The following is a 26,512-nucleotide window of genomic DNA, read 5'->3' as shown; positions in this document are numbered from 1 at the left end:
TTTGGAGGATTAAAATGATACATTTCCCTCTCCTTGGTTTCTCTAAGTTATTCTATGGTAAATACCATATTCAAGATGGAATTATGTGACTCCAAGGATTTATGCTGTACAGTCTACTGCTTTCAATGAGTACTGCTTTGTTAAGAAATATGTTGACCCTGGTATAACACAGAGAAGTGGCAATAAGGCATTTTAAAAACCTTTCTACCGAGACCCAGTTGGACTGAATGGATCACTTTGGACTTGAGCTTAAATGTGTTCATAAAAAAATCCCCCAGTTATAAATAAAAAAATACCCTGAATTTTGCCTTCTATAGGCAAAATGTTGGAGATCTCTACTGCAAACAGAAGATGATGTTCACACATGTGCTGTGTTTGCACACTACATTTTCGTAGCAGCACCTGAAACAGATGGGAGTTTAGATCCAGCACAGAGAGTTTCTATTGTAGCTGGCTGAAATACTGAGAGTGGGGGCCACAGGGGCTATCTAGCTCTGATGTCAGAGCCTTTGCCCTCATTAGTAATGAACTGATGGCTTAAAAATATATTTGGTTTCATTGAGTTTGAAAGACCACAAAACACTACAAAATTCAAAAGAAAAACCATAAATTTGAATCCCTCTGAAACATAATTTAGTTTTTCTGCCAAATAGGTTCTAAAGGCACAAACTTCAAATTGATGGATTGACAGATTTATTTCCGTAATTCACTTCTGCTCCATGATTCGAGAAGAATTAATATTTCTTGGCCAATCAAGAAACCTGTAATAATTGTTTCTGTTTCAGATCAGATTTTGCTTTCACTTTTCTTAAACAACAGCATTTGCAGTAAAGTTATTTTCACACTACAAGTACTTCTTGGCAAACAGGGCCTCTATTTCTTTGTTTTTTTTTTTTCTTTATTTAAAATCTGATTTTGAATTCCAAATTTTTAATTCCTCTTTAACCAAGAACATCCGTTTTGAATTTAGAGTTGGTTTCAGTTTGTAGACACTCCTATTGACATTATATGTTGTAAATATATGGAATTATTTCCTTTTAAATTATTTCCGTAGAAAAAAATAGATATCTTTTAAAAGGCAAAATTACGTAGATGGACTAGATTGTTGCATCATCTAAAATGGGTTTGAATTACCTCTTCCATTCACACTCTCACAGTACTGAGTACCTGTGTAAAAACACCTCTTTTTTGGCAGTGGTAACTGTCTTGGTTTGGTAACCTTTGTTGTTCAGCTGTCATTAGCCAGAAGAACCTGCCTGTGCTGCTGCAGCTGGTGGCTGCAATGGTCAAGCTTCACACAGTGGAGCCATGCATATGTACTAATGGATCATTGTATCATAGAATCCTTTATATTTCAAAAGAGCTCTAAGATCATTAAGTCCAACCATTAACCTAACACTGCCAAGTCCACCAAGGCCACACCATGCCTCTTAAGTGCCACATCTAAACCTCTTTTAAATACCTCCAGGGATGATGACTCAGTCATTTGCCTGAAGAAGTACCAGTTTATCCAGGTCCTTCAGTGGAGGGAGATTGTCATCCTCTTTTATGTTACCTGTCAAAACATTCTAGGAATTAAAAGATCAAAAATAATTATCAAAATAGAAGAGGAACAGCTTTTTGCTGCTGTGCATCTGCTCCTCTGTCAGGTAAGACATACATTTTGTCAAAGAAATGAAGCAAATGTTTTCTGTCTACATATGTCCTCCAAAACTAGAAAATTTTCATATGATATGTGCAAGTTTTACAACAGTTCTCGTAGTGGAACTTTGAGAAAAGAAACAAGAGTTTAGAATAGTTTCAGTTACTAAAGGATTCTGGTCACAAATTCTCCAGTTGATGGTGTTTCTGTCAGCATTTGATTGTGTCAGAATGGATTTCCTTGACACGTAGAAAAGCTTCCTTTCCCTGATTTGCAAAGTCACAATCTTCTTTTTCTTCCATAACTTTTTTTTTTTTTTTGGTGCAATGCACACACGAAAAACTCTACCAAATGAAGAGAAACAGTAAACATTGTTTGTGTTCATCTGTGTTTAAAAACATCGGTGTGTGTTTTATGATTCAAAATTGTTAGAGACATTAGAGAAGTCCTCATAACTTCACTGGGCCTTGGCTCAGTGCCATGGCTTGCTTGTGAAAGCACATGTTCATGTTACATGTCCCTGTTTTGACCTCTGATGGGAAAGAGACTATTCATGGGGTGCTGTAGACACTATGGGGATTGCAGCTGAAGTGTGAGGTGAGTCTGAACCACGTTCATGAATACATAATGCTTAGAGAAGGATAAATATCTGAGAAGAAAGGACCATGAGAGCTAGAGTTAGAATAAATGCATTTTTAATGAGAAAATGCAAAAGGGGGAAGAGAGGTACCGAGGGCAGTAACAGCAGCCAGGGAGATGAAAAAGATGCAAATTTCTTGTTGGAGTGATAGAGGTGTCTGGATGTCTACTGCAGTGGTTCAACATTCAGACTGAATGAGATCAATGGGGAGAGAAGAGCCCTGCTCAGCTGGCTGGCAGAGGAGAGGACTCTTACAAATACCTTCCTGTTAGAGCACACTGTAGTGGAGACAGGACTGACCTTCCAACAAAGAGAAAGCCCTGCTCAGTTTTACCCAGAAAAGCTCTCCAAAATCAGGGTTTTTTATTCCATATTACCAGTTTAGTAATATCAGAAAAAATGAGAAGATGGAGATAGGGACTGTATTATTCCAAGTATGTTCTGTGGGGTTTTTAAGAGATTATTATTTATGATTGTTCAACATTCAAACACATACTGATAGTTTCCTGCACAAATAAAGAAAATAAAACCTTGCAAACAGCCTCTCTCTTGTGCTTCCATGTCTAGTCAGGGATTAAATATTAACTCCTTCAAATAATGTTCCCCCCAGCCATTCTATTACAATTTAGCTACACCCCAAGTATGATTTTACATTTCCCTTATTGTGTGAAACTCTCACTCTGCAAATTCTATATGCTATATTTGGCAATATAATTACTGTTGCCTTAAGCACTTTTTCCCCCATAGAATATTTCTTCTTCATTTATATTACTACATTCCAAGAGAGTTTTCAGGAACCATAGTGAATTTCCTTGTATCACCTCCAAAAAAACCTCACTTAGGCTATAGCTTCTGGTCTATAACAGTGACAAGCCACAGATGTTTCAGAATTGTGTTTAGGCAACATATAAGTGTAATTATTATTGTTGTTATTGTTCCTATTGAGCCTCTTGGCTACAGTTAGGGATAAGATTCTATTGTGTTAAGACTCTGGTTTTGCATGTAATAAAAAGACAAGTATATAATCCCAGACTAATTAATTTAGGGACTACTCCTAGCAGGTGCTGAGCAGCCACACTAGCTAGATGGTACATTAAGAACTGCCTTACACAGCAATAGCAAAGTCACATGCAGCCTACAGCAGTTTGGAGTTACCCCGTGCTCTCCTGTGCTAATGGTATCTCGTGTGGATGTTTACACTACTAACAAGTAGTTTTATGAAGAGGAAAGTCTGTTACTTTTTGAAGTTGTTCTTTGGTGTATTATTTACTGGGAGATGACAATATCCTTCTCTGTGTCCAAAGTAAAAATTCTGAGCCCATGCAAAGTCCTCTGGGAGGGCATGACATCAAGTTGGGATGGGGATTGCAAGCCCCAGATGGTGTATTTACATTCTATAGTTTCATCTCTGGGAAGACAAGTGTGTCCCATAGGCCACTTTCCTAAATTTGAATTTAACATATTATATGAGACGTTGATACACTTTTTCTTTGGTACTGGAATATCCAAATGATAAATGGTTGACAGTCAACTCTTTTATCTGTAAAATAGACCTACATGCCTAATCAGTGTTTCCCGCTTAAGGGAAAATTAAAGAATGCTCTTCCTTGGTGTCATGTCTATGCTTTCCAACAAAGAAGGTCTCAGATTCATTTTTGGCCCTAGATCAGCAGCGTACTTGAAAATGTGCTTAACTTTAAGCACTTTCTCGAGTTCCATTGAAGTGTACTGTCAGCACTCAACAAAAAATAAATCATAACAATTGAAGTTAATCCACTTTCTTTTCAGAAAGCTACATGATAATGCCATAGAGCAAATATACGCAAAAAATATTTCTTTGTTATGTCACTCAATGGTACTTCAGCAAGGGCTTAAATTATTTGCTGAATCAGGTTTTCAAATGAGTTTATATAATACAAGATCAAATTGCAATGTATGTTTTTCAAAATGTAGTCCTGATCCTGAAAATTACTACGTGAGTAATTTAATCAATGTTTTCAGAATATAAGTGTAGGCTGCAGTTGAAGCCAGAAGGCAAAGGTGTCAAATCCCATTAACAAATACAATAAGTAGCATAGGCGACTATGGTAGCTGGCTGAGTACCTGTTGGAAGATGCTGACCTTGAGAGATTGAATGCTCTGTACTTCCCAGAAGATACTTGCACTATCAGAATAAGAATAATACGAAGTAGCATCCTAGTCACTAGCCAAATAGAAGTTTATTGTTTGTGAAACTCATAATGCAAAACTGTAGTTGCAGCTCTTTGCCTCAGTAGGAACTGAAGTTCTCAATATGCTGTAGTGCTGGAAGTCTGCAATAATGGCCAAGTCTAGCTTTTTTTTTTCATTTAACATGGTCAGATGACATTTTTAAGGAATGTCTATACTAAACAACATCATCATTGAGAAGTGAGCTAAATTATCTCATCTTTTGCTCCTGTTGGAAACATAGCTATAAGCTAAATGGTTTATAGCTCTAAGCTCACTAGTCAAAAACCAGACAATGAAAGAACACCAATAAACCTTGCACTTGGTGTAGAGTTTTCTTCAGTCTTCAGTCTAAAGCATGCTGGAGCTGTGTAGTTCACTCTGGGAAGCGAATCCAAGAAACAGCACTGGCTGCTGCCTGAGAAATACATTTGTTTGGCTGCTCTGCTGCCTGGCTGAGGGGTGCAGGTCTCTTGGCATGTGCACGGATGCTTCTCTGGGTGCTTGCAAAACAGAAACCTGCAAAGCACAATAACAAGAAGCCTTGTGATGTTTGTGGGGGTTATGTTTGCTGGGGAAATGTTTTTTTGCTGAGTTTCAAGCACTTTTGCCACACAAGACAAATCAGACCATGTGTGCCTGTGGGACTGGGGGTTGAGAAGGAGAAAAAAGGGGGGAAGGAAAGACAGGAGTATGGCAGGGGAGTTGGATAAAAATTAAACGTGTTGTGGTTTTCTCACATGGTAATTATTTACTTTTAAACAACAACATGAAAATCAAACACAGTTGGAGGTTTTGCACTTCCGATAGTATTCAGGGGCCACTTTACTTTCTGGGAGTATGTAGAAGAAAAGATTCAAGAAGCCTGTAGGTAAAATACCTCTTCCTTGATCTCCAATCCCTCTCCCTGCAGCGGGCTAAGCACAGTCCCTGGTGTGCTCTCGGGCAGGGCTACCCAATGCACACCTCACCCTGTTGGCCCCACATATCCAACAGCTGCATCAGCTAAAGTGACACAGTCACACTCACCTCCTGAAAATAAAGAAGACTGGTTGGATTCTTTTACATTTCTAATAAGGCATAAGAGAACCAGGCAATGTTAAGCTACTTACTTTTCTCAAGACTCCACTGTACTGGGGCTGGCAGCCATTCCTATCTCCAAAGTATAATCTGGGAATGCAGCTGCAAGTGCACTTCCTCCAAGTGTTAGGACATGCTCTGCCACCTGTGTCCCAGCTCTGATCCTTTATTTAGCAATAGAGTATTGTCTGATAATTCCTAGGCACAGCTATAGATTCCAAGAAAGGCTTTGAGGAAGGCAGGGTACTCTGGGAATCCATAGAGGTTGCTGGGTGTATAGGTAGGGCCATGCCAGACCCTCTGAGTACAGCACTGCTGGGTTAAGAAATAAACGGAGCAGAGATGATGAAAGAGCAAAGCTCAGTTTCTTTGCAAATGCTGAATATGGAGATTCAGGGAATATTAGAAAGTATGAGCTATTCATAATTCATTGTTACTGAGGATGAGCCCTCAGGATACTTAACTGATAAAAAATATATTATTTCAAAGATGAGATTTGCCATATTTTGTCGGGTTTCTATAAAGAATCAAAAGCCAAGCTGTACAGAAAATGGCACCTTTTTGGTTAATTCTGCTCTTTCGTCCAAATCTGGAAAACCTGAACATTGTTTGAAGACTTTTGTGTTTAGAACTTTTACTATCAGCTAAAACTGTTTTTTTCCTTTGTATTTGCTCTCAGACAAGTTAATATTTTGGAGCTGAAGAACAATACAGTAATTTTAAAATTTAAAAAATCAGTTTAAAAATGCCCAGTATGTAAAGACCCGATCAATTTTTGTTGTAACCAAGTTTAGTTAATAACAACACATTGAAATCTCAGGTGAACAAGTAACAGATTATTTGGCTTAGTAGTAACTTTGAGTCAAGTGAAATGGTTTTCTGGAAAATGTGTAGTTTATAGTTTTAACTAAACCCTATGGATATATGTGAATGAGAGTTCTTTCTTCTCTTCCCTTTCCCCTCCCCTCTCCCAAATTTATAAAATTAACATGAGTTTGTGGAAGGGCTCATTGTCATTGATTATGTTTTCCTCTCACATGAAATCCAGTGAAAAACACTTACCCATCATAGGTGAAGAGAATTTCTTTTTTAGAGCATGCCATAGGATGTGGCTTGAGTTTGCAGGAATTCTTCTCTCGCCTGGGTGCAATTCAGAGATCGAGAGGCAACTGCCTTGCAATGTTGGCCCTGCATAACTCTCTGCCCACTAGCTATTCATGAATGCCTAGTTTCAACAAGTACTAAATTGGGAGAATCTAAAATATGACCCTCAGACCAGTTCAGGAGCCATAAGAGCCTGTGCTGACACACAGAGAGCAGGGCAGGGCCAAAGGTTCTTATTGTTGCAACAACGTTTCCAGCCTCTTATCCTTACTTTTTATGGGAAAATCAGCACAGATTTGGATTTCCCAACCCAGTATTACAGGGTGGAAAGGATATTGTATGAACATAGTTTCACTGTCAACACAATGAAATAGGATGACACTTTAAGACAGAACTATCTTTTTATTCTGCATCTGTATATTCCCTTGCACAGTGGGAGTCTCTGGCTGACTCCAAGCCCTACTGTTTTGTGAATAATATCAACAACAATAACCATTCTAGTAGGAACGGTGAGTGTAATTGCCAATTGCACATTTGATAACACAAAATAGTTTTGAAAAAATATAAGAAAAAACTCAAACCCCACAAAGTAAGAAGAATAAACTCGATTAAAATTAGCTTGTCACCCTCCTGTGTAGGTTCTTATCCATTCGCTGGCTGTCTGCTCCTCTGCGTGATTCCTCCATCTGTCTGACAATTCTGCATTTACTTTTGGTCTTATTAAGATTCTTTCTAGTAAAATGCTTTGGCACTTTAGTCAAGAAGATGAAGTCTTAGAACTAGGCATCTTAAACAGATTTTTATGCTGATAAATCTCTGTATCATGCTCAGATATGATGAAGAGGCCAGCATTTAATTTGCACAGGTGTATAGCTTAGCCAAGCATGAAAAAATACATTTTTATTTTATACTCACAGGCATGCATTAGCTTTGAATACATCATTTATTAGACAAAATCTAGATCTCTGATGATTTCTATACTGTTTTATAAAATAAAGTGAAATATTTTATTTTGTTAACTTGTGCTGGAAATCTTATTTGCTACCCTTCACTCACAGTCTTTAACTGCAAATGAGTAGCAGTTGTGGAGTTGCCTTCCTGGGCTATTTTGGGGAGTTTTGATCACTTGTGTGAAATGTTCTGTGCCCCCACCACAGACTCAGGCTGCAGTGTGAAGAAATGCACTGCAGACTAAAACTAAATATTCAACTAATTCCTTTGATTCAAGGAAATTATGCTACTTACCTGAGCAACTAAATGAATGCTTAATTAATAGTTTTGCTTTCACGTGAGTTATTTTTATTATACTTTTTTCCTTCAGGAAATTAAAAACTTCAGTAATATTTTCAGACAGACCAAAATGAGATTAATTTAAACCTATGCTTTCTCAAAGGGTCTGGTGATTTAAGCATCTCTCAGTGACCTCTCATTGACTTTCTCCTATGTTATATTGTTATGTCTAATAGAAGATAACGACAGATTAATAATAGCCAATGACTGGAGTACTGAGTCAGGACTGAAAATAGCAAGTGTTCTACACAGGTCATGTCATATACAGTGCATGCAAACTGTGAGGAGACAAAGAAGATTAGAGAGCTTAGAGAATAAATAAAGAGGAAATGGATCCAGTCCCCTACTTTTAAAGCTGGATTCATACGAAAACTCAAATATACCAAAAATTTGAAGGAAATCAGATATGGGTAGTTGAAATAACCCCCAGTTAGTTCAGGATGGGTTCTGGGTTAGTTCAGAGAGAGTTCAGAGGAGCTTCCAAGAACAAATTCCCTTCTCCCTTTAGTCAGATGCTCCCAGCAGGGAGCTTCTGCACAGGAAGGTCACCAGTCTAAACCGGAACCCAGATGAATCTGGTGAAAATTCAGTTCAACTCCTCCATGAAGGTAATACCACTTTCTTATAAACAAGATGAAAAAAGTATTCATGTCACTGCACTGAAATGTGCCTGGAGAAAACACATTATTCCTACATTATTCTTATAGGATATTCAAATTAAGATATGTGGCCTTAAAGGCTTCCCGGCAATTGTCAGCAGTCAAAGGGCTCCAGCGAAAACCGTGCAGAGCTGCTATGAATTTTTGTGAGGGGTTGGTGTTGACTCCCTGTCAGGAGGCAGGTTCAGAACTGGTTAGCAAGTCCTTTAGGTGAGCTGCCACCAGCTCCCCATAACTGCCTCTGTGCAGAGCACAACAGCCTCATTTTCCTGTTCACATATACAGACAGCATATGCAGAGTGTCAGCTGTATTTCTGGATTTGTCAGCTGGAGTTTCTCTGCCAAGAGGACTATAAGTGGAGCACTATGGTGTCTGCAGATATGCCTGCAGTGACAGACCCGTAGGCTGCTTGAGATCGAATAATAAAATGTGATTTATTTCCCCTAGTGGTTTTGGCATGTGTTTTTCAACGTCTGGAATACATACTACGTTATTATTAGTGCTCAACTCTGTGTTTTAATAATCTCCTAGGAAACAAGGAAAAGAGGGTGTGTGAAATAACCATAATCATCTAAAGCCAAGTATATACAAATTACAAGGTATTTTGTTAATAGAGTGCAAGCAGCTCTAATTATAATGAAGCATAAATTCAGTGCTGGGGTGTCAGACCTCTAGGAAATAGCAGGGTTTTGACTTCCCAAGAAAGAGTTCTGCTCAGTAGTTCCTGATCCTTATACTTACTTGGGCTGGTCTAGAAAGTGCACGAACAAATCCCATTCATAAGTAAAGGAATCTGTGTGCCCGCCTACTTCCCTCCACCCTTGGCTGCAGATAGTCCTTTATCAAACTATACTCTTTTAAATTTAACAAACATGTAAGGAAATAGTTAAACTCTGGTAATTACAGAAGGATAAAAGTGATGTGTCATTTCAAGCAGGATTTCACTCTATCAATAATGACAAACCTTGTCATTATTAATGGATATGAGAATGGACTGGGAAAAAAAAAAAGGCTGTTTTTGTAAATTAGCCATTTTAAGTTTTTCTTGCTTTTCAAAAAGAAAAAAAAAAGTAACAAAATAGGGAAATGCATCTGCATTTGTGGAAGAGTTCTCAGCAATTTACACTTTTGAAGGTTGCAGCAAGGTGGGTGTTGTGTTTATCTCCCAGGAAACTTATGAGAGGACAAGAGGAAATGGCCTCAACCTGTACCAGGGGAGGTTCAGGGTGAACATCAGGAAGAATTTCTTCACTGAAAAGGTGATCCAGCATTGGAACAGGAGAAGTGGTGGAGTCATTGTCCCTAGAATTGTTCAAGAAATTACAGGACATGGCACTTAATGCTATGGTTTAGTTGAAAAGGTGGTGGTTGATCAAAGGGGATGATCTTGGGGATCTTTTCCAACCGTAATGATTCTATGATTACCTCTGTCTGAAATAAGGGAAGTAAATCTAGTTTTTCCAAAATTGCAAACTAATTTAAGCTCATTTTAGGGATCTTAAACTAGACCATCACTGACTAAAATACCTACATATTTGGACCACAAAATCCAAAGGTAAATGAAGTAAAAAACTGTGTTTTTCTGTATAAATCACCAACAAATACTCAAAAAGGTGCTGGAACAATATAGAAACATTGTGGATAACAAGAGCTAACTTCTGCTGAGAGATAAGAGTTTCAATAATAGCTAGAAAATTTGAGTCTTCTATTTTTACTTTTTTTCCAGTGATGGAGTACCATCCTAATCATTGAAATTGCTTTAAAAATACTGACCGGAATATGAATAGTTGAATAACTCCGTAGGTGTAGGCAGGAGAATCTGATGTATAACACACAGGGCTCTAGTCCAGGAAAGAGCATAAGCAAGTGCTTAAATCCATTCCTTTTCAGGAAACAATTTCAGCACATACTAGATTTTAAGCATATGCCTAAAGTTAAAGTCAAGCATATGGTTAAATGTTTTCTTGAATGGAGGCTTTCCCAATTCAAGGCTTTATAGGGCAACGTATGGCATTTTTGAGGAAACTTAAAACATTCTCACTCTTCACAGAAAGATAGAGAAACTGTACAAACCTTTTTTGAAACACACAATTTACAGAATTCTATTGAGGAAGGATATATTTGGGTTTATTGAATTCTATCAAGGTTTAACTAAAAACCTATGAGGTCCAAGAACAAGGAAAACAATATATTAATGTAGTAGGCTCATTCAATAAGCAAACCCAGACTACCAGAATTTTCAAAGAAGAGAAATTAGTCCCTAATGCACTCATCAAAGAGAAGAGCAACGTTACCTAGTATGTTTTGCATTAGCCTTTCACTTTATCTCCTTTACTAGAATTTTACTTCTTACCTTCTTTTTATATTTGGTGAGAAATTAGGTCATGACTGCAGGCAGGGTTCACACAAGACATGTAAGTCATAAATCTCTCCACTGCAAGTTGTTTTCCATCCTGTTCTCAATTTATTTCTATTTTGTTAATAATAACCATACAGACTAATTCAGCAAAATAATACGGTACTTGACTGTGATCAGCCTTGAACAGACTCATGTGATGAGCTTTTTAGGAACTGGAAGGAACATTTCCTTCCAGCTTCTCCCAGTTGTGGTGCTGGTGGGTAGCTCAAGCTTACCCAGGGACACACATATTACTGGACTGCGAGCCACAAACGTGGATGCTTGTGTGACTCGGTCAGGCTGTAACTCCTACTCTACTGACCAAGCACTGCTACAAAGCCCATCATCCTCCAGAAATTTCCCTAGTGGAGAGGAATAGGGAGGAAGGGACAGGAGATTCTTCTTTTTTTTTCTCCCTCACAAAATTTTTGGGCATGGCCCTCATGTGTCACAGCCCAGAATGTTTGGTTATTGTTAGCATTTTTACACACTGTTAGGTTCCCTTTCAAGTTGAGTCCTATTCAGACAGTAATAACTTGTTTGCAAGCCTTTGCTGAAGAAAAGAATTACCTCTTAAAACATCAGTCCCACTGGATTATTCAAGAGGGCAGAGGTTTGTCATGTGTATTCTGTTCGTGGCCACTCCAACCAGCAGAAGAATGCCATAGGTCACAAGTCAGACACCACACTTTCGATTTGGCTCTTTGATTCATCCTGACTCAAGAGAAAGAGCACCACTGAGGAAAGTAGGGAACTTCTGTAATTATTATTATTATAGTACACATATAACAAGATATTTAATTTTATTACTAAAAATACTTATTTTAGGCTTGGTTCTTGTAGATTTCAGCTGAATCTTTCTAAAAAACTAGTTATTCAGGCTGCCTCTCACGCTATGTATTTGGTGTCTCTTTTCTTTATCCCCCTCCGGAGATATGTGGACGTCCCGAAGAGCCCAAGGGACCCAGAGCTAAAGATGATTCAGGGTGTTGTGGATGGAGGAGGGAGAAAGGACAGATATGCATCAGGTTTCTGAAATTTGCCTCTCAGGATGTAACTGTGTAATAATGTTTTCCCCATCCCCTGAAACTTATCAAGATAAAAAGTAAATCCTAAATCCTGATGTAAAATCAAGGCTCTCTGTGAAAACGAGAACTGACACCTCACTAAAGACAAGTCAGTTCTGTCGTGACAGAAGCATCTATCTGAAGTATAGAACAAACAGATTCAAATCAATGTCTCAATTAGGAAAAAAAAGGAGTTGGAACAATTTCCTCTGACATCTCTAACCAAAATAATGATTATAGTGGGGTAGGATGTACATTTTGAGAGTTTTGCACAGAACTCTCCACCTAGATTGGAAAAGTTTTCCCAATAGATATGTGTTAGAAATGGATATATTCCTATGAAAACCTCTGGATTTGCTCCCACCCATTAACATTTTCTGATGAAACCAGGAAAACATTTAATAAAAAAAAATCCTGTCAACTTCAGCTGATAATTAACATCACTAAATTAATATTCATTCCTCTTTACCATTCCTCTACCACCTCCATGTCTACAGAACAAAGCACTGCCTGCAGATGAAGTATAAGGACACAAAATACACCCAGTTATTCTCCCTCTTCCTTTAGTGTGTCCAGAAAGAAACTACTGTAATTTCTGATCATCATTTTATTCACCTTCTCTCAAACCTGGTGTCTGAGCTCTCTCAGGCAGCTGTAAGGATGCATTAATACCTGAGGTACCTTTTTTTTTGTGGAAAAGAGAACTATAACAGGAAGTGCAGACTCAAGGCTGGAGAATTAAAGAGGAAGACTCCAAAGATCATTGTCATTGCCGTACTTCCTCTGCCACCACTGATTAATGGGAAACGGCACTGCTCTTCTTTTCTTTTCTCTTTCTGAATTGTGGGACAGTCCTCTTGATATAAATGGCAGATTTTGTCCATTTTCAGTATTTTTGTTTTGTGGTTTTTTTCCAATGTTCAACTTCTGTCCAACTCTACCTGCTTTGCTCCAGCTTGCGTAGCTGATTATGACAAAGTGAGGCAGGTCAAATTGCTTAGAGATGAGGAACAGGAGAAAAGGAGGAGAGAAAAGGAAAGGGAAAAACACCACTCCCACAAATACCATAAAAAAACCCACAAATGAAAACAAAACAAAATAAAAAAACAGAGCCAAGGTGACTTTGTGGTCATCCTGGGGTCAGAGGAAGGAACAATCTGAGAAAAATAGAGGTAAGGCAGAGAGAGGCAGAGTAAACTGCACTAAGAAGGCTATGAGGGGAAGGTAGAGTAGGCAGAAGAGAAAATTAAGCAAGGAAGGAGGTCTGCATCTGAAGAACTGAGCAAAGTTACTGGAGGGGTAGAGGTGGAGGCAAAAGCTTGGTGGTCCTAGAATGATCTACCCAAACCTGGGGGAGGCAAAGTGAGGGATGCACATTAAAAGAAACTGGTACAGTAAGGAAATGCCTAATGCTTTTCAGTTCCTCTCCAGCCTATAAACAACCTTCTCTGCTGCTAACCAGCCCTTCAGTACTTTTTATTACTGATATAAATAATTTTCAAACCAGAATGGGCAGGAGATCACTTTGAAACAAAATATGGTATGTTTCTAAAACGAGGGATGCTTCCTGGGAGGTGAAGAAAAGGATGTGGGGGCTAGGAAGACTCTGTAAAAGAAAAACAGTTACGAAAGAGAAAGAATAAATATTAAGAGGGACAGGTAAAGATAAAGGGGATAAAGATGAAAAAGATAAAAGTGATTGATGAGAGGAAGAAAGGAAATAGGAGCCAAAATAATAAGAATGAGAACAAAGAAAAAGAGTAAAGAGAAGGAAGCAGAGAGGAGAAAAAAACACATTGAAGTGAATATCTGGAGATCTTAATGATTAATATATTTTATTTTACTGAGAATAAATTTATACTGCATCTAAATAGTACACTGAATCACCATTTACACCTTTCCAGAGAAAGATGTCAAATTTGAGCTTTTGGGTGTTAAAGTCCCCAGACAGATTAAGATCCATTCTCAACAGGATGCCGTGTCCCAGCTGCAAAATTAATACTTTCCCCCACTTCAGTGTACATAGAAAGACATTAAATGAATGGAAGGAAACAAACCTGCTCTCAGTTATGCCTCTATTTTTTGATCCGAATTGTAGGATAATTAATACCATGATAATGTTTCACAGGTATAAATAGATTTAAGAATTTGAGGGAATCTAACCAGCTTTGCGTTTTTCTCTTTTCCAATAAGCAGAAGAGAGGGAGAAAAGAAAAGAAAGAAAAAAAAAAGAAATTAATTATGTGGTATTTTCAGTTATCTATATTGCCCATGGCATAGCTATCTGTCATGAACAATGTATTCAGACTTTATAACCCAAATATTCTCCAGACAAATAACACCTTAAAACAGCAAATCAAACAATAGAACAAGCTTTATTCTGTCTTTTGCTTTTCAGTAGTGTACACAGCAAAGGAGATATAGGAGGAAATCAACTGTAAATGGCATCTTCAGTAATGAAGGAAAAAGCTGGATATCCACAAGTCTGTTTCCTAGGCAACAGAATGGAGGGACAATCAGAATCTCTCAATAGCACCCCATTACAGATATTTTCTACACAGACGAGTAAAAGGAAGTAAAAGGTGATTGGAAAATCTTCAGCAAAAATCCTCCTAGAGCACTTTGAAAGCACGGGGGAAGTGAAGAGATAATACACAAAATGGCTGCCTATGTGTAGCTCCTGATTGCAATCATCTTCAAAGAAGAAAGGAAAAGGATGACAGGAAAATCGCACATTTAAAGAAAGGTCCCAGATTTCACCCCTGACTCCAGGGATGGGGGCTGCACTGACAATTACGTTTTACAGGAATATCTCACAAATGGACTTTGACACTGTGTATAGATGGATTATTCTGAAATATAGATTGTAAATTCACTCTCAGTGTTGTACTTTGGCACCCCACCAACCTAATAGTCCAAAATTGTTAATATGACCTGATGAACCGGAACTATTGTAGGACCACTAATATCACTTTGAATAATTTATAGGATGCACAAAATTAGGCAAATGAAATAAGCACATGCCAAGGGAGTTCACTTTTTTCTGCACTGGGTAATCTCTTAGTACCAAAAGTGGCAGTATATGCTTTATTCAGGAACATACTGGGGAAAAAAAATAGATATGCAAGTACTTAGAGGATAAAAATATTACATAGTATGAAAGCTAGAAAGATAAATGAATTAATCTAGATGAGCCATATGGACTTATTCCATCCTTCAATGTTTCAATACTAAGTGTTACAGCTACCCTGGCCATCCAAAGAAATGTTCTGGGTACAGCCCAGTTAAGGAAAGCTTAAGTGGCTTGTTGCCACATGTGTCTTTCCTCTTCTTTTCTGCCCTATCTCAGCAGATTTTCTTTTTTTACTTCTTCATGTTTTTTTTTTTTTTTTTTTACTCTGGGCCAGAATCCTGATAAGCATCAAAGGAGTTTGTGAAGGCTGACCACACCAGTACAAAGTCATAGTATAGTAGAATCATAGAATCACAGAGTGGTCTGGATTGGAAGGGACCTGAAAGATCATCTAGTTCCAACCCCTGCCTTGGGCAGCGATATCTTTCACTAGGCCAGGTTGCTCAGAGCCCCATCAAACCTGATCTTGAACACTGCCAATGATGGAGGAGCCACAACTTCCCTGGGTAACCCATTCCAATACCTCACCAGCTTCAGGGGTCCAATTGTTCAAAACAAAAAGATTGTTCAGCCTGAAGGCCGCAATTAGGTCACTCTCAAGTCTTTTTTCCAGGCTGAACAATCCCAATTCTCTCAACCTTTCCTCATAGCAGAGGTGCTCCATCCCTCTGATCATCTTGGTGTCCTCCTCTGGACTCTCTCCAACAGGTCAATGTCTTTCCTGTGCTGGACACCCCAGAGCTGGATGCAGAACTCCAGGTGGGGTCTCACCAGAGCAGAGTAGAGGGACAGAATCACCTCCCTAGATTTGCTGGTCACACTACTCTTGATGCAGCCTGGGACACGTTTGGCTTTCTGGGCTGCGAGTGCACATTGCAGAGTCATGTCCAGCCTTTCATCCACCAGCACCCCCAAACCCTTCTCAGAAGGGCTGCTCTCAATCTGTTCATCCTCCAGCCTGTATTGATTCCAGGGGTTGCCCTGACCCAGGTGCAGCACCCTGTACTTGGTCTTGTTAATCCTCATGAGATTCCCGTGGGCCCACTTCTCGAGCTTGTCCATGTCCCTCTGGATGGCATCCCATCCTTCAGGTGTGTCAACTGCACCACTCAGCTTGGTGTTATCTGCAAACTTGCTAAGTGTACACTCAATCCCTTTGTTTTATGTCTTCATTTTAACACAGATAAAATGAGTAAGTGCAGTGCACCAAGCCAAAGACCACTCAGTCACCCAACTTGCCAAAACTTTCCTCGGTTAATGCATTCTAAGGAAAAAAAAAGTTAAAGAAAAGGAGGAGAAGCTCCACTGCTTCACTTATAAACAGAAACATTATATTTCTTAATTTGGCCTTTGAGACAAAATGCATCTTTCACACTGCAGCAGGTATTAGCAAAGTAAGCACAGAAAAGTCATTGTCAATCCCGATTGAGTTCCTTTATCAGGGATTACAACTAGTCCAGCAGAATAAAAGGGCAGAGATGGGAGGGAAATGCTTTCAGAGGGCTTCAGTGGTTGGAATAAATTTATCTTTTTTCTAGAATTTCAGTGCTTTATACATTTGTGCTCATTTCCTCTCTAATCTGATTTCTCACAGAGGTATGGTCTATTTGAGGAGGGACCAAATTAAACCTCTTTACTCTCAGCTTGTCTGAGGTTCTTTAGTTGCAGAGGAGGTATGTTTTGGTTCATTTCCAGGGATTTTTTGTTACTCTGTAATTGATTGTTCTGCTTTACTGAGTGGAGTTCTAAATATTCATATATATTAGAAACTTTGTGAGAAGATGGGGATGGCAAGCATAGAACACAAAATTGTATAGGCAAAACTTATTTAAAATATGTGAGGAAGAACTTGGAAGGAAAAAAAAACAATACATTTGGGAAATATATATATATGGACAGTAGCTACATTCACCTTTTTGGCATGGGGAATGGGAAAATTTTCTTAAAATTTTCATTTTTTATCCACAACTAGAAACAAATACCAGTTCTCATGAACAGTTCTACATCATTGTTTTCTCTGGGATAAAAAATCCACTGGATGCATAGAAAGACAGATAACTAGATAGAATGATAGATGAATTCTGGCAAATTAGCTATCCTCTGAAATGAATTTAAAATAACTTTATGTGAGAAAATTTTAGTCTGGAAAAATATTCCAAAACAGTACCCAACTCTAGGAATTCAGCTCAACTTATATGCAAAACTTCCACTATTTTCTATCTTCATTACTAAAAAAAACAAACACCCTTCTTATTTAATCTGAAACAGGTGGTAGAAAAAATAGTATTTTGGCAGCAGTTCTGTCAGCAGCAACGTCACTAAAAATAGACAAAACCTACTGATTGAACCAAACCTGAAGCTCTCTTCCATCAGGTAAACAGTCCTTCTCTTGAGTTCTCTGGAACCACAAAATCCTCTTTATTTAATTATCTTCTCTCAGTAACTTCTATCTTAGTTTCTTTTTCATCTTGTCTAACAATCCCAAATGTGTTTCTCTTTAGAAGTTTGATATAGTTTTCTGGCATCGCTATGCCAGTGTTGGTACAACTTATACATGTTAGTGATACCCCCATGAAAACTGTCCCCTTCTTCCTCCTGGAGAGAAAATTCATGCCTAGGAAAGTCCTTCAGCTTTTATAATTTCCTATTCTTTCTTGATATGACACAAACTGGATGAAATCTTGAAACTGAAGGGAACAGAATTTCATTGAGAGAAAAAAAAAGTGTAATTTAGCTTACTTTTGGAAGTAAAATAGATGAAATAAAGAAATCCATACCCTAAACATGGCCGTTGAGCATGGAGGAGACTGGCCAAACCACCCATAGCTCCATAAATAGATTAACTTTCTATAGGTTGTCTCCAGAAGCATAGGGCAGAATAATGGTGGTGGGGATATGACAGCATCCAGAGATTAGGTACGTGGATGAATAAAAAAAAAATCTAGCTAGAAAACACTTGTGCTATGTTCCTGAGAGAAAATCAGAGAAGGAAGCCTTTGCACAGTGAAGCAGCTGGAAAGAAGTCTCGGAAGAAAAGCAAAAGCTTTCAAATACTGTTCCTATTATAAGGGTGAAAAGGACATAATGTGTACATAGGTACATTATTCATAAATAAATAGCTTTGCAGTATGCACATCACTTATTCACTGAAATCATCAATAGACTTCCCTTTAAAACCCCCTCCAAGCTCCTCAAAGCTGGCTAGGGCTCTGTGCAGGAAGGGTAATGCTATTAGTACAACAGGGAATGGATTTGTTTCCAGTGTACCTGGCAGGCATCTGTACAGACACATGATGACATCAGTCACAGCCAGGACCACACAAGTGTATTCACATGGAACTGTAAGTCTATTGGACAGCAAATGCATATGGTTTATACCCTTCTCCCTCTTAGTCAGGAAAGACTCCAGCTATTTTTAAGCCTGGATATGCATACGGTCAAATATAAGGATATTCCTTGTGCCAAGAAAGAAAAGGGAATACTTAAATTTTTCAACATGTTTTTCTTATTCCTAGCAGTTTTCTTTTCCCATTGTGCTTACTCACTCTTTCCCTGGAAGAATGAAGGGCCATCTAGAAACCTTTGTAATCTCTAAAATTTGGATTAACATTGACAAATTCACAAAGTTTATTCATTCATGTAAACTGTGAAGTGACCAACTGGGACAGTCTGGTCACACGCACACAGTGGTGCACACTCAGGTTTCCAACACCTGCTTAGATAGAGCAATCAGGGGACAGAGCCTACAACAAGGAACAAATATTTTCATCAGACAGATTGTGAACCACCTTCAGATTTTCACTCACCTCAAAAATTAAGTAGCAGTGGAGAGTGAGTAAATTCATAATTCTCACAGTTGTCTTGAAGTTAACTTCTAAAATAGAAAAAGCAACTAAATCCTTTGCATAAATTATTTCCAATTGTCCATCTAGCTTTTGCTACAATAGGAACCGTGACAAAGACCTTGGAAACCATGATTCATGTATTTTCCAGGAGCAGCCAAGTGCATCATCCTCTGAAAAGAATATAAAGCAGGAAAGTTTACATTCGTGAAAAATGCTGGCCATTGGCATGTGGTTTTCTCACTTCTATAAAGAAAAGTATCAGTAAAGCAGAAAGTATCTACATTGAGGAGACAGTGACTGTCAGTCATTAAATGATTGCCTCTGGTAGTGTCAGTCTCAGTACTGTATATTACTTGGAGCACCAAAAGAAACCAAAGTGACAGTTTTAACATAACTTCTCCTTTAATAAAGCATAATTGTACAATATGAAAATCCATACTTTGACTGCTTTTCATTCTCTCTTTTTTTTTTTAAATGAAATGGAAAATTAAAAAGATGGTGGAGATCATTTAGCTTCACAGAGGATGTTTTTCTTGATACTTTCTCAATGCATAAGAAGTATTTAGAAAGAAGAGTATTAGCTGGTTATATTTCCCATTTCTCATTCTCAAGCAAAACCACAGTGATTCTAGGCCACTTATTTTAATTCAAATTCACTTGTTGTGTTACCTCAGGGTTTGGTTTGTTTAATAAAGTACTTTCATGTGGTGATAGGGAGTTGTGGCTTAGTATTTATCATAAGGTAGCTTGATTTATATCTCTACAGTTCTCCAGAGCTTTTGAAAAGATGACTGTATGATACAAGAATGAAATTACCTGTTGATAAAAACTACTCCTACTCTGTCACCAGTCAAATGGCATAGACTAAATTAAAAAAAACTCACATGGTGACCTGCTTACTAAATCCACAACTATTTCTCTTTGAACCACATCCTCAAAGATTTCTGTTAGAGGTGAGATCCTTCAGACTGGGCCCTGTAGAGATGCTTTTGAAGCTTTTAAGAAAGCTCAGAAAGCTCACAGTCACAATGACCCTGCTGAGAGTGCCCCTCAGAGACACTTGATCATCATCAAAATTATATTTTGTTTGTGCTTCTTCCAACAATTAAACTCTGGATAACTTCTTCTACTCTAATTTCTAACTTCTGATATTCCAGAAATTGAATAACTTTATAACATTGTAACTTCCCACCAACACATTCTGCTCCATAGACCCTATAAATTAATGAAGATTAGAAACTCTTCAGAACTGACTCTGCCTTTTCTTCCTCAAGAATTCTTAAGCTAGCCTTGTATTTGTATTTTGAGGTGTCTACTTTAGTACACATTACACATAAACACAATAAGTGAACACTCCTTCAAATTAAATAAATTAGTAGCTGCTTTCTCTACATATAGGGGCTTAGTCTTTTTATGTACATTTAAGACTTCTGTCTTAGCAGTTTTCAGGATCAGCAGCTGATGAATGGACATGCACAGTGCTACATGGGTTCACAGTGCATGGGGGGTTAGGTCAGCACTGCAATGTGTGCAGATCAAATACTGGGAAGGCAGCTCTGGCAGAGTCTGTCTTTGGCATCAGAGCATGCTGCTCTGTGTTTGTTAATTAGACTGGAGTTCTCGTGGAGTGCTAAACCTTTTGCCAGATGGATGTACCATAGCTCCAACAGATCCCAGGGCAGAGCTATTACCCAAACACCGGCAGAATCAGTGGCTTTTCCAGCAAGTGGCAAGACTAATAAAACCATCTGGCTTTTCAGAGCCCAGCAGAGCAGCGGCTTTTAGGTTTATACACAGCAGTTGCCTGTTTTCCAGTACAACTCTTCCTATTATAGAAAGCTATCCTGATACTTTCTATGAAATTAAGATACAGACTTTTTGCACATCTCATTGTGATCCTTTACAGAGCAGATTTTCTGAAAGTTTGTCCAAATCTGGGACAATAACTATGTGATTGCAAATCATTCCACAGCATTGTTAGTGATTATATCTCTGAGTCACAGACAAATACAGCCAGGACAGAAACTAAGCCATTGACTAGTTGGAGTCCAGAGTGTCAGAAGTGTACAACAGTTCATGAAATACTGTCAGAGCAGACTTCTGAAAGATAAACAAAAATTGCATAGAGTAGCGAAGCAAAAGAGTGGCAAAATTAACCTTTAAAAACAGAACTGAAGATCAGATACATAAGATATTACTAGCTGAGAAGCAAAGTCCTCCAACAAGATCGGTACTTAATCACATCAGTCTTTTGATTTTGATTATAGGACAAAAGCTGTAAAAACAAGTCCTGCCTTAGAAGTTTGAAATGTTTCTCCCAAAGATCTTAGTGTATACGTATCTCATTTGATATGGATTCTGTAACTGTATGTAGGTCTAATTTCAATCTGTCATAATAATCATAAAAGGAATCTATATAATCAAATTATTATTATGATAGATGAGAATAGAACTTTATTTAGGCTAAAGCCATATATATAACTATGTTCAATTCTATAAATTTTAAAACAAAAAAATGCCAGTTTTTCATCCACACATCGTTGACTCTGCAGAGCCATGGTAGGTGAACTATATATGTTTCTCACACTGATTTGAAAGAGAATGTCTTTTACACAGACTGACCATATTTAGTACAATGAATGCAGGCAGACAGCATTGTCTGAGAATAGAAAATTTGGGAACCACCATTTGGGGTGTAAAACTGCCAGACTAAAAAAATTACCTTTTCTAAAAGATAAAAGTTTAACTCTAATTGGATTTTTAATCCTGAATTTAGCCTGGCTTAGAGAAGAAAGCTGGTTGAGATGACCACCAGAAGTTTGTTCCAAACGAAATATTTCTGTGGTTTGATACTGTGAATGATCCTGTGAATGCAAAAGCTCTACCACATAGTCTTTCGAACACCATGGAGCTGTGAGAACACGATTAAAGTCCAGATGCATTAGATGCCAAAATAACTGCTACACAGCTTTGGAAAATGAAACCTAAAATAGGAATCCTGCAGCTGTTTCCAAGGTATGTCTACCATTAAAAAAATAAGACCATAAAACTTTCCTAGCCATGCGTATGCACTCAGAGTATTCCTGCTCTTTCCTGGTTGTAGTCAAGGGACTCTACTTTGACCAACAGAGAAAAAGCATCAGCATCTGCACACAGTTCCAGGAAGCTAAAAAAGGTTCTTTGGGGAACCTGACATAACCTGTGAATTAATAAATAGATCATTTTATACAAATTTTCTTCTCATTAATTGAGAAACTTGAAAAGGACTGACTTAAATATATTTCTCAATATTTATTAACTGGAATATTTTTGCTTTTCTTCATGGTCAGTCTCGGTCTTGAAAATCTGAATCGGAGCTGTCATTTTTTGCAGGTCATATTTTTGAGCATGACCTCAGCACATTTGTATTTGGAAGCTGCAATTAAACATTAGATAAGTTATGTGGCTTTAAGGGTTTCTAGTGAAAATCCTTGAAAAGTGGATTTTTCAACACAAGTAGATTTACCTGAAGGGTAGATTTAGGTCCCTGCCAGTACCTCCTGGCACAGAGCACACAAATTCATGAGATGGCTACAACCTATGATGTGCAATTCTCCTTAAATGAGGAAAGTGTCTGCTCCTGAGTGTCATGTGACTTAGCATCCCAACCTGGTTCTGGCTGCCAGTTCTTCTTCTGCTAAAAACTGAAGTGTTTTGTCTGTTAAACTAGAACATGTATAACTTTACAAGTCTTCTTTCTTCTTTCTTTAATATTTCACTTCTGCTCTTCAATTGGTTCAAACAAACATCTTTCAGATGCATCTCACTAGATTCTTATTTACACCTCTTATAGTTCTAATTTATCATGTTTCTAAAATTAAAAATAAAAGAAGTTATATCTGAGCTGATTGCAACCTGAAATAATCTGAACTGGCAATCATCTCAAAGGTAATTATTCAGATCTGCGGTTCATACCCCACGGTTTTGGTGCAAGGTTATTCCTGACTGACAGGCTCTTCTAGATTCATTCAAATCAGTAATAGTAAAAATTAAAGTTCTAGGGTTTTTTTCTGCTTCTTTCAGCTGATCTCTATGGTTTCTCTATTTGATGGTAATTTAGGTCCTTTTTCTCTTTTCCTATAATTTTATTGCTTTCACAGGTAAGAATATTGCCATTGTTATTATTTTTCATTGCTCTCCAAGGTTAAAATGCACACCTAGGTTTCACTGATACTATAGCTAGGCTTCAATGATACTGTATTTATTTGTTGAATTATGTATGTCTTTAAAAAAGAGACTTGCTCTAAGTGACCAGGAAAATAGAGACCTCCCACAGTCATTCCCAGATGTCATTCAGTAGCCTGTAATCCCTCATTCTGAAATTGAAATTTCTGGCTGCTCTCCCAGACCACTAGTCATCACCCAAAGAGGGAGATTCAGAAGTCAAGTGATGCCAGAGGGTTCAAGAAGATCAATGCAGTGCAGTGAGCACTGGTAGCCCAAGCTGTCCAGATACTGACAGTGTTGCTTCTTCCAACCATTGTGTTTCCAAAGAGTATTGACAATACCCATTGTTTTTGCTTCTGTCTCTAGTAAAGTCATAACAATTTTCCACAAAAATAAAAGTGTCAGAGGGGAATAAAAAGTTGCTGGTTTACAAATAAACAAAAATATTCAAAAAAGCATTCAACTCTCAGCCCTTCATTCCATCCTCTGTCACTCAGGAAAGTCAAAGTTGTCAAGTGACAGCAAGGGGTTCGTGTTCCTTGGGATCCTTTTGATTTTTCAACATCTCCGCTTGCACTGGCATCACATTCCTCCCATCGCTATCAAAGGTGTGAACTAAATAAGAATTTATTTTCTGACAGAAGCATCTCTTAGATGAAAGGGTCCCATGTTAACCTTTAATATGTCAGTCTTGTTATCCCCTCTGTCTTGGTGGCTGATGGGATTATGAGTAGCATTGAAAGCTACCACTAAAATTCTTCCTCTCCACGAAGAGCAAGACTGACATGGTTTCCTTCTCCCTGACAGCACCCTTCTTTGCTTAGAGAGAGTGACTGAAAGCTGGGCTTTGTGTGGACAGAGTGTACAAATGCATTCCTGATGAAGAAAGTAGGGAGCAAGGAAAGAATTTAGCCTGAATCACAGTTCATTTCCTGGCCATCTCCTGAGGCAGCACTCACACATGCTACCCTTTATTTAAGAGAGACTTAGAGACTTCAGCCTCACATGGTAGTCCTTTATTCAGAATGGCAAGATCACAGCCAAATGCAGTATGAGATAATAACAGGTATCGCATGCTGCTTGTGGTTTCATAGTATCCAAAGTCTACCAGACTAGTTGGATTATGGGCATTTTTAAGTTAATAAAACCAATTTGTTTAAAAAGAAATTACCCATTTGGCTCTTGTTGATCATCCAGTTGGTCTTATTTTTCCAAGAGGCAGAACACATCTGCAACTAATTAGTATATTAGTTGGAGTGCCTCTGCACTGCTGCATTACAGTTCCTGTACACAGCTTGAAATTATATGTAGGATGTAAACTCTCATTCTGTTGCAAACTAGAAGTTTTAGCAGAACCACAGAACCTAAGAGATGGGGGAGAAAGAGGGGACAGAGTGTGGGGGGTGGATACCAACAGGATTTGGCTCAGCTCTTTAAGCTCAATTAGGTTATTTTTGTATTAAAGGTAGATCTTACACTTGGTTTCTACATAACAAAGTAAAAAAAACCCACTCTATTTTAATGGAATGTAATTTAGGTTTTAAATGATCATAAATTGAGCACCATTAGTACAAAAGAACAGTACATTACTGGCTCTGTGCTTGCGTCTGCCTTCTCTTCATCTTTCCTAATCCTGCTGTGGTAATCAGAGACACATAAATATCAATTAAAGACACAATTAATACAATTAAACTAAAGCAATGAGCTCCTTCAATGGTAATTTTATTTAACCCTCTTATTTATGGTATAACCTCACTCTCTCTTTCCAAGTATCCTGGCCAGCCCGTGAGCAGTCGCTACAACTGCTCCAGGCTGAAGATGAAGAGGGACAGCAGTCAGAGATCTCATGGCTGTGCCGAGGGATGAGCAGCATAATGATAACAAGAGAATTTAAGAGATTTGTAGGATGAGGTAAGCTTCGGGCTTCAGAGTGCATTTAAACAGCGGAGGTTGACGTGATAGAAATGAAACCCTATGGGAGTTCAGTAGGGGATAAGAAAGAGTTGGAGAGGTGAGTGACTTCCTTGCATCAGGTGGGCCTGCTGAGTCTGGGATATGACCTGACTACCTTTCCAGCCAGGACAGCAGCATGCTGTGAGCTCTACACTGAATATGAATATGAATAAGAATATGAATAAGAATATGAATATGAATATGAATATGAATAAAAAAACAGTGGGAAGATGCCCTGAATGGTTGAGACTTCTAGCAATGTGGAGGTCTAAACAAACAGCTCTACTATCTGGTCGTGCAATCTGGATGCATGAGCAAAAGAAAATACCAGAAGGTAAAATCATTTCTGACAACAACGGGTGCTAAAAAACTTTGGGAGCAATTCAGATGCTTACACACAGGTGCTTTGTGCCATTTTAGACACTGTAGGATACCCAAGGGTGATCATGCCACACTGAAACATTCCCTTGGTATTTTTAATATGTTTCGGTCAATGGTGAAGGAGGCCAAGAATGAAACTGTTGTTATGGTTACAAACCCAGTGCAGCTAAGCCAAATATCGTGGGCTAAAATTGCTACCTTACACACCCAATCTAGGTCTTCCAGAAGTTATCACAGAAACTAGAAAAGTAATTCTTTCTTCCAAGCCCAGAGGAGAGGTTGTAAGTGTGCTTGTCCACAACAGAAGAGCCCCAGAAAGAAAAAATTTACCTGCTTCTCCACAGAAGACCAAGAGAAGCGCTGTGGTGCATATAGCATCACAGGAAGCAGAGAGTTAAAAAGCATGTATTTTTGGAGGGAGATAAGTGTGAAGATGTTTATCTTCCTCTAGTGATTGGTTTACAATAACAGGTTTAGGCTAAAAGGTCTGACTTTCAGATAGCTTACAACATGTAAGAACTCTCCCACCAAAGCAGTACCACTTCACTTTAAATTATAGGTATCAGAGGCCACATAGTTTTAATGCTGTTCATTTTTTCTTTTCTCTACTTGAAAGAAGATTATGTGAAAAGCTATAACTTTGAAGGCTCCAGTGTGAGGCAGAAGGACCAGCTGTGCTCCACAGAGGCTCATGTTCTCCAGGGCTGGCTAGCTGGAAAGCTGCCACTGCAGGAAACCGACCTCCATCAGGCTCCTCGCCTCTGAATGGTTACCGAACACGAAAAATGAAACCGAAATCTTGTTCCTTTTGGTTAGATGAATTTCCTGATAGGTGTCAGGAAATGTCTGAAATCTAAAATAAACTGTTGTCCTTTCTTTTCTCATAGTTTTCATAATGAACTGTA

This window comes from Corapipo altera, unplaced genomic scaffold (assembly GCF_003945725.1).
Source record: "Corapipo altera isolate COAL_440 unplaced genomic scaffold, ASM394572v1 46, whole genome shotgun sequence".
Taxonomy (NCBI): Eukaryota; Metazoa; Chordata; class Aves; order Passeriformes; family Pipridae; genus Corapipo; species Corapipo altera.
The sequence above is the reverse complement of the archived record's forward strand: the minus strand, read 5'-3'. Positions refer to the sequence as shown.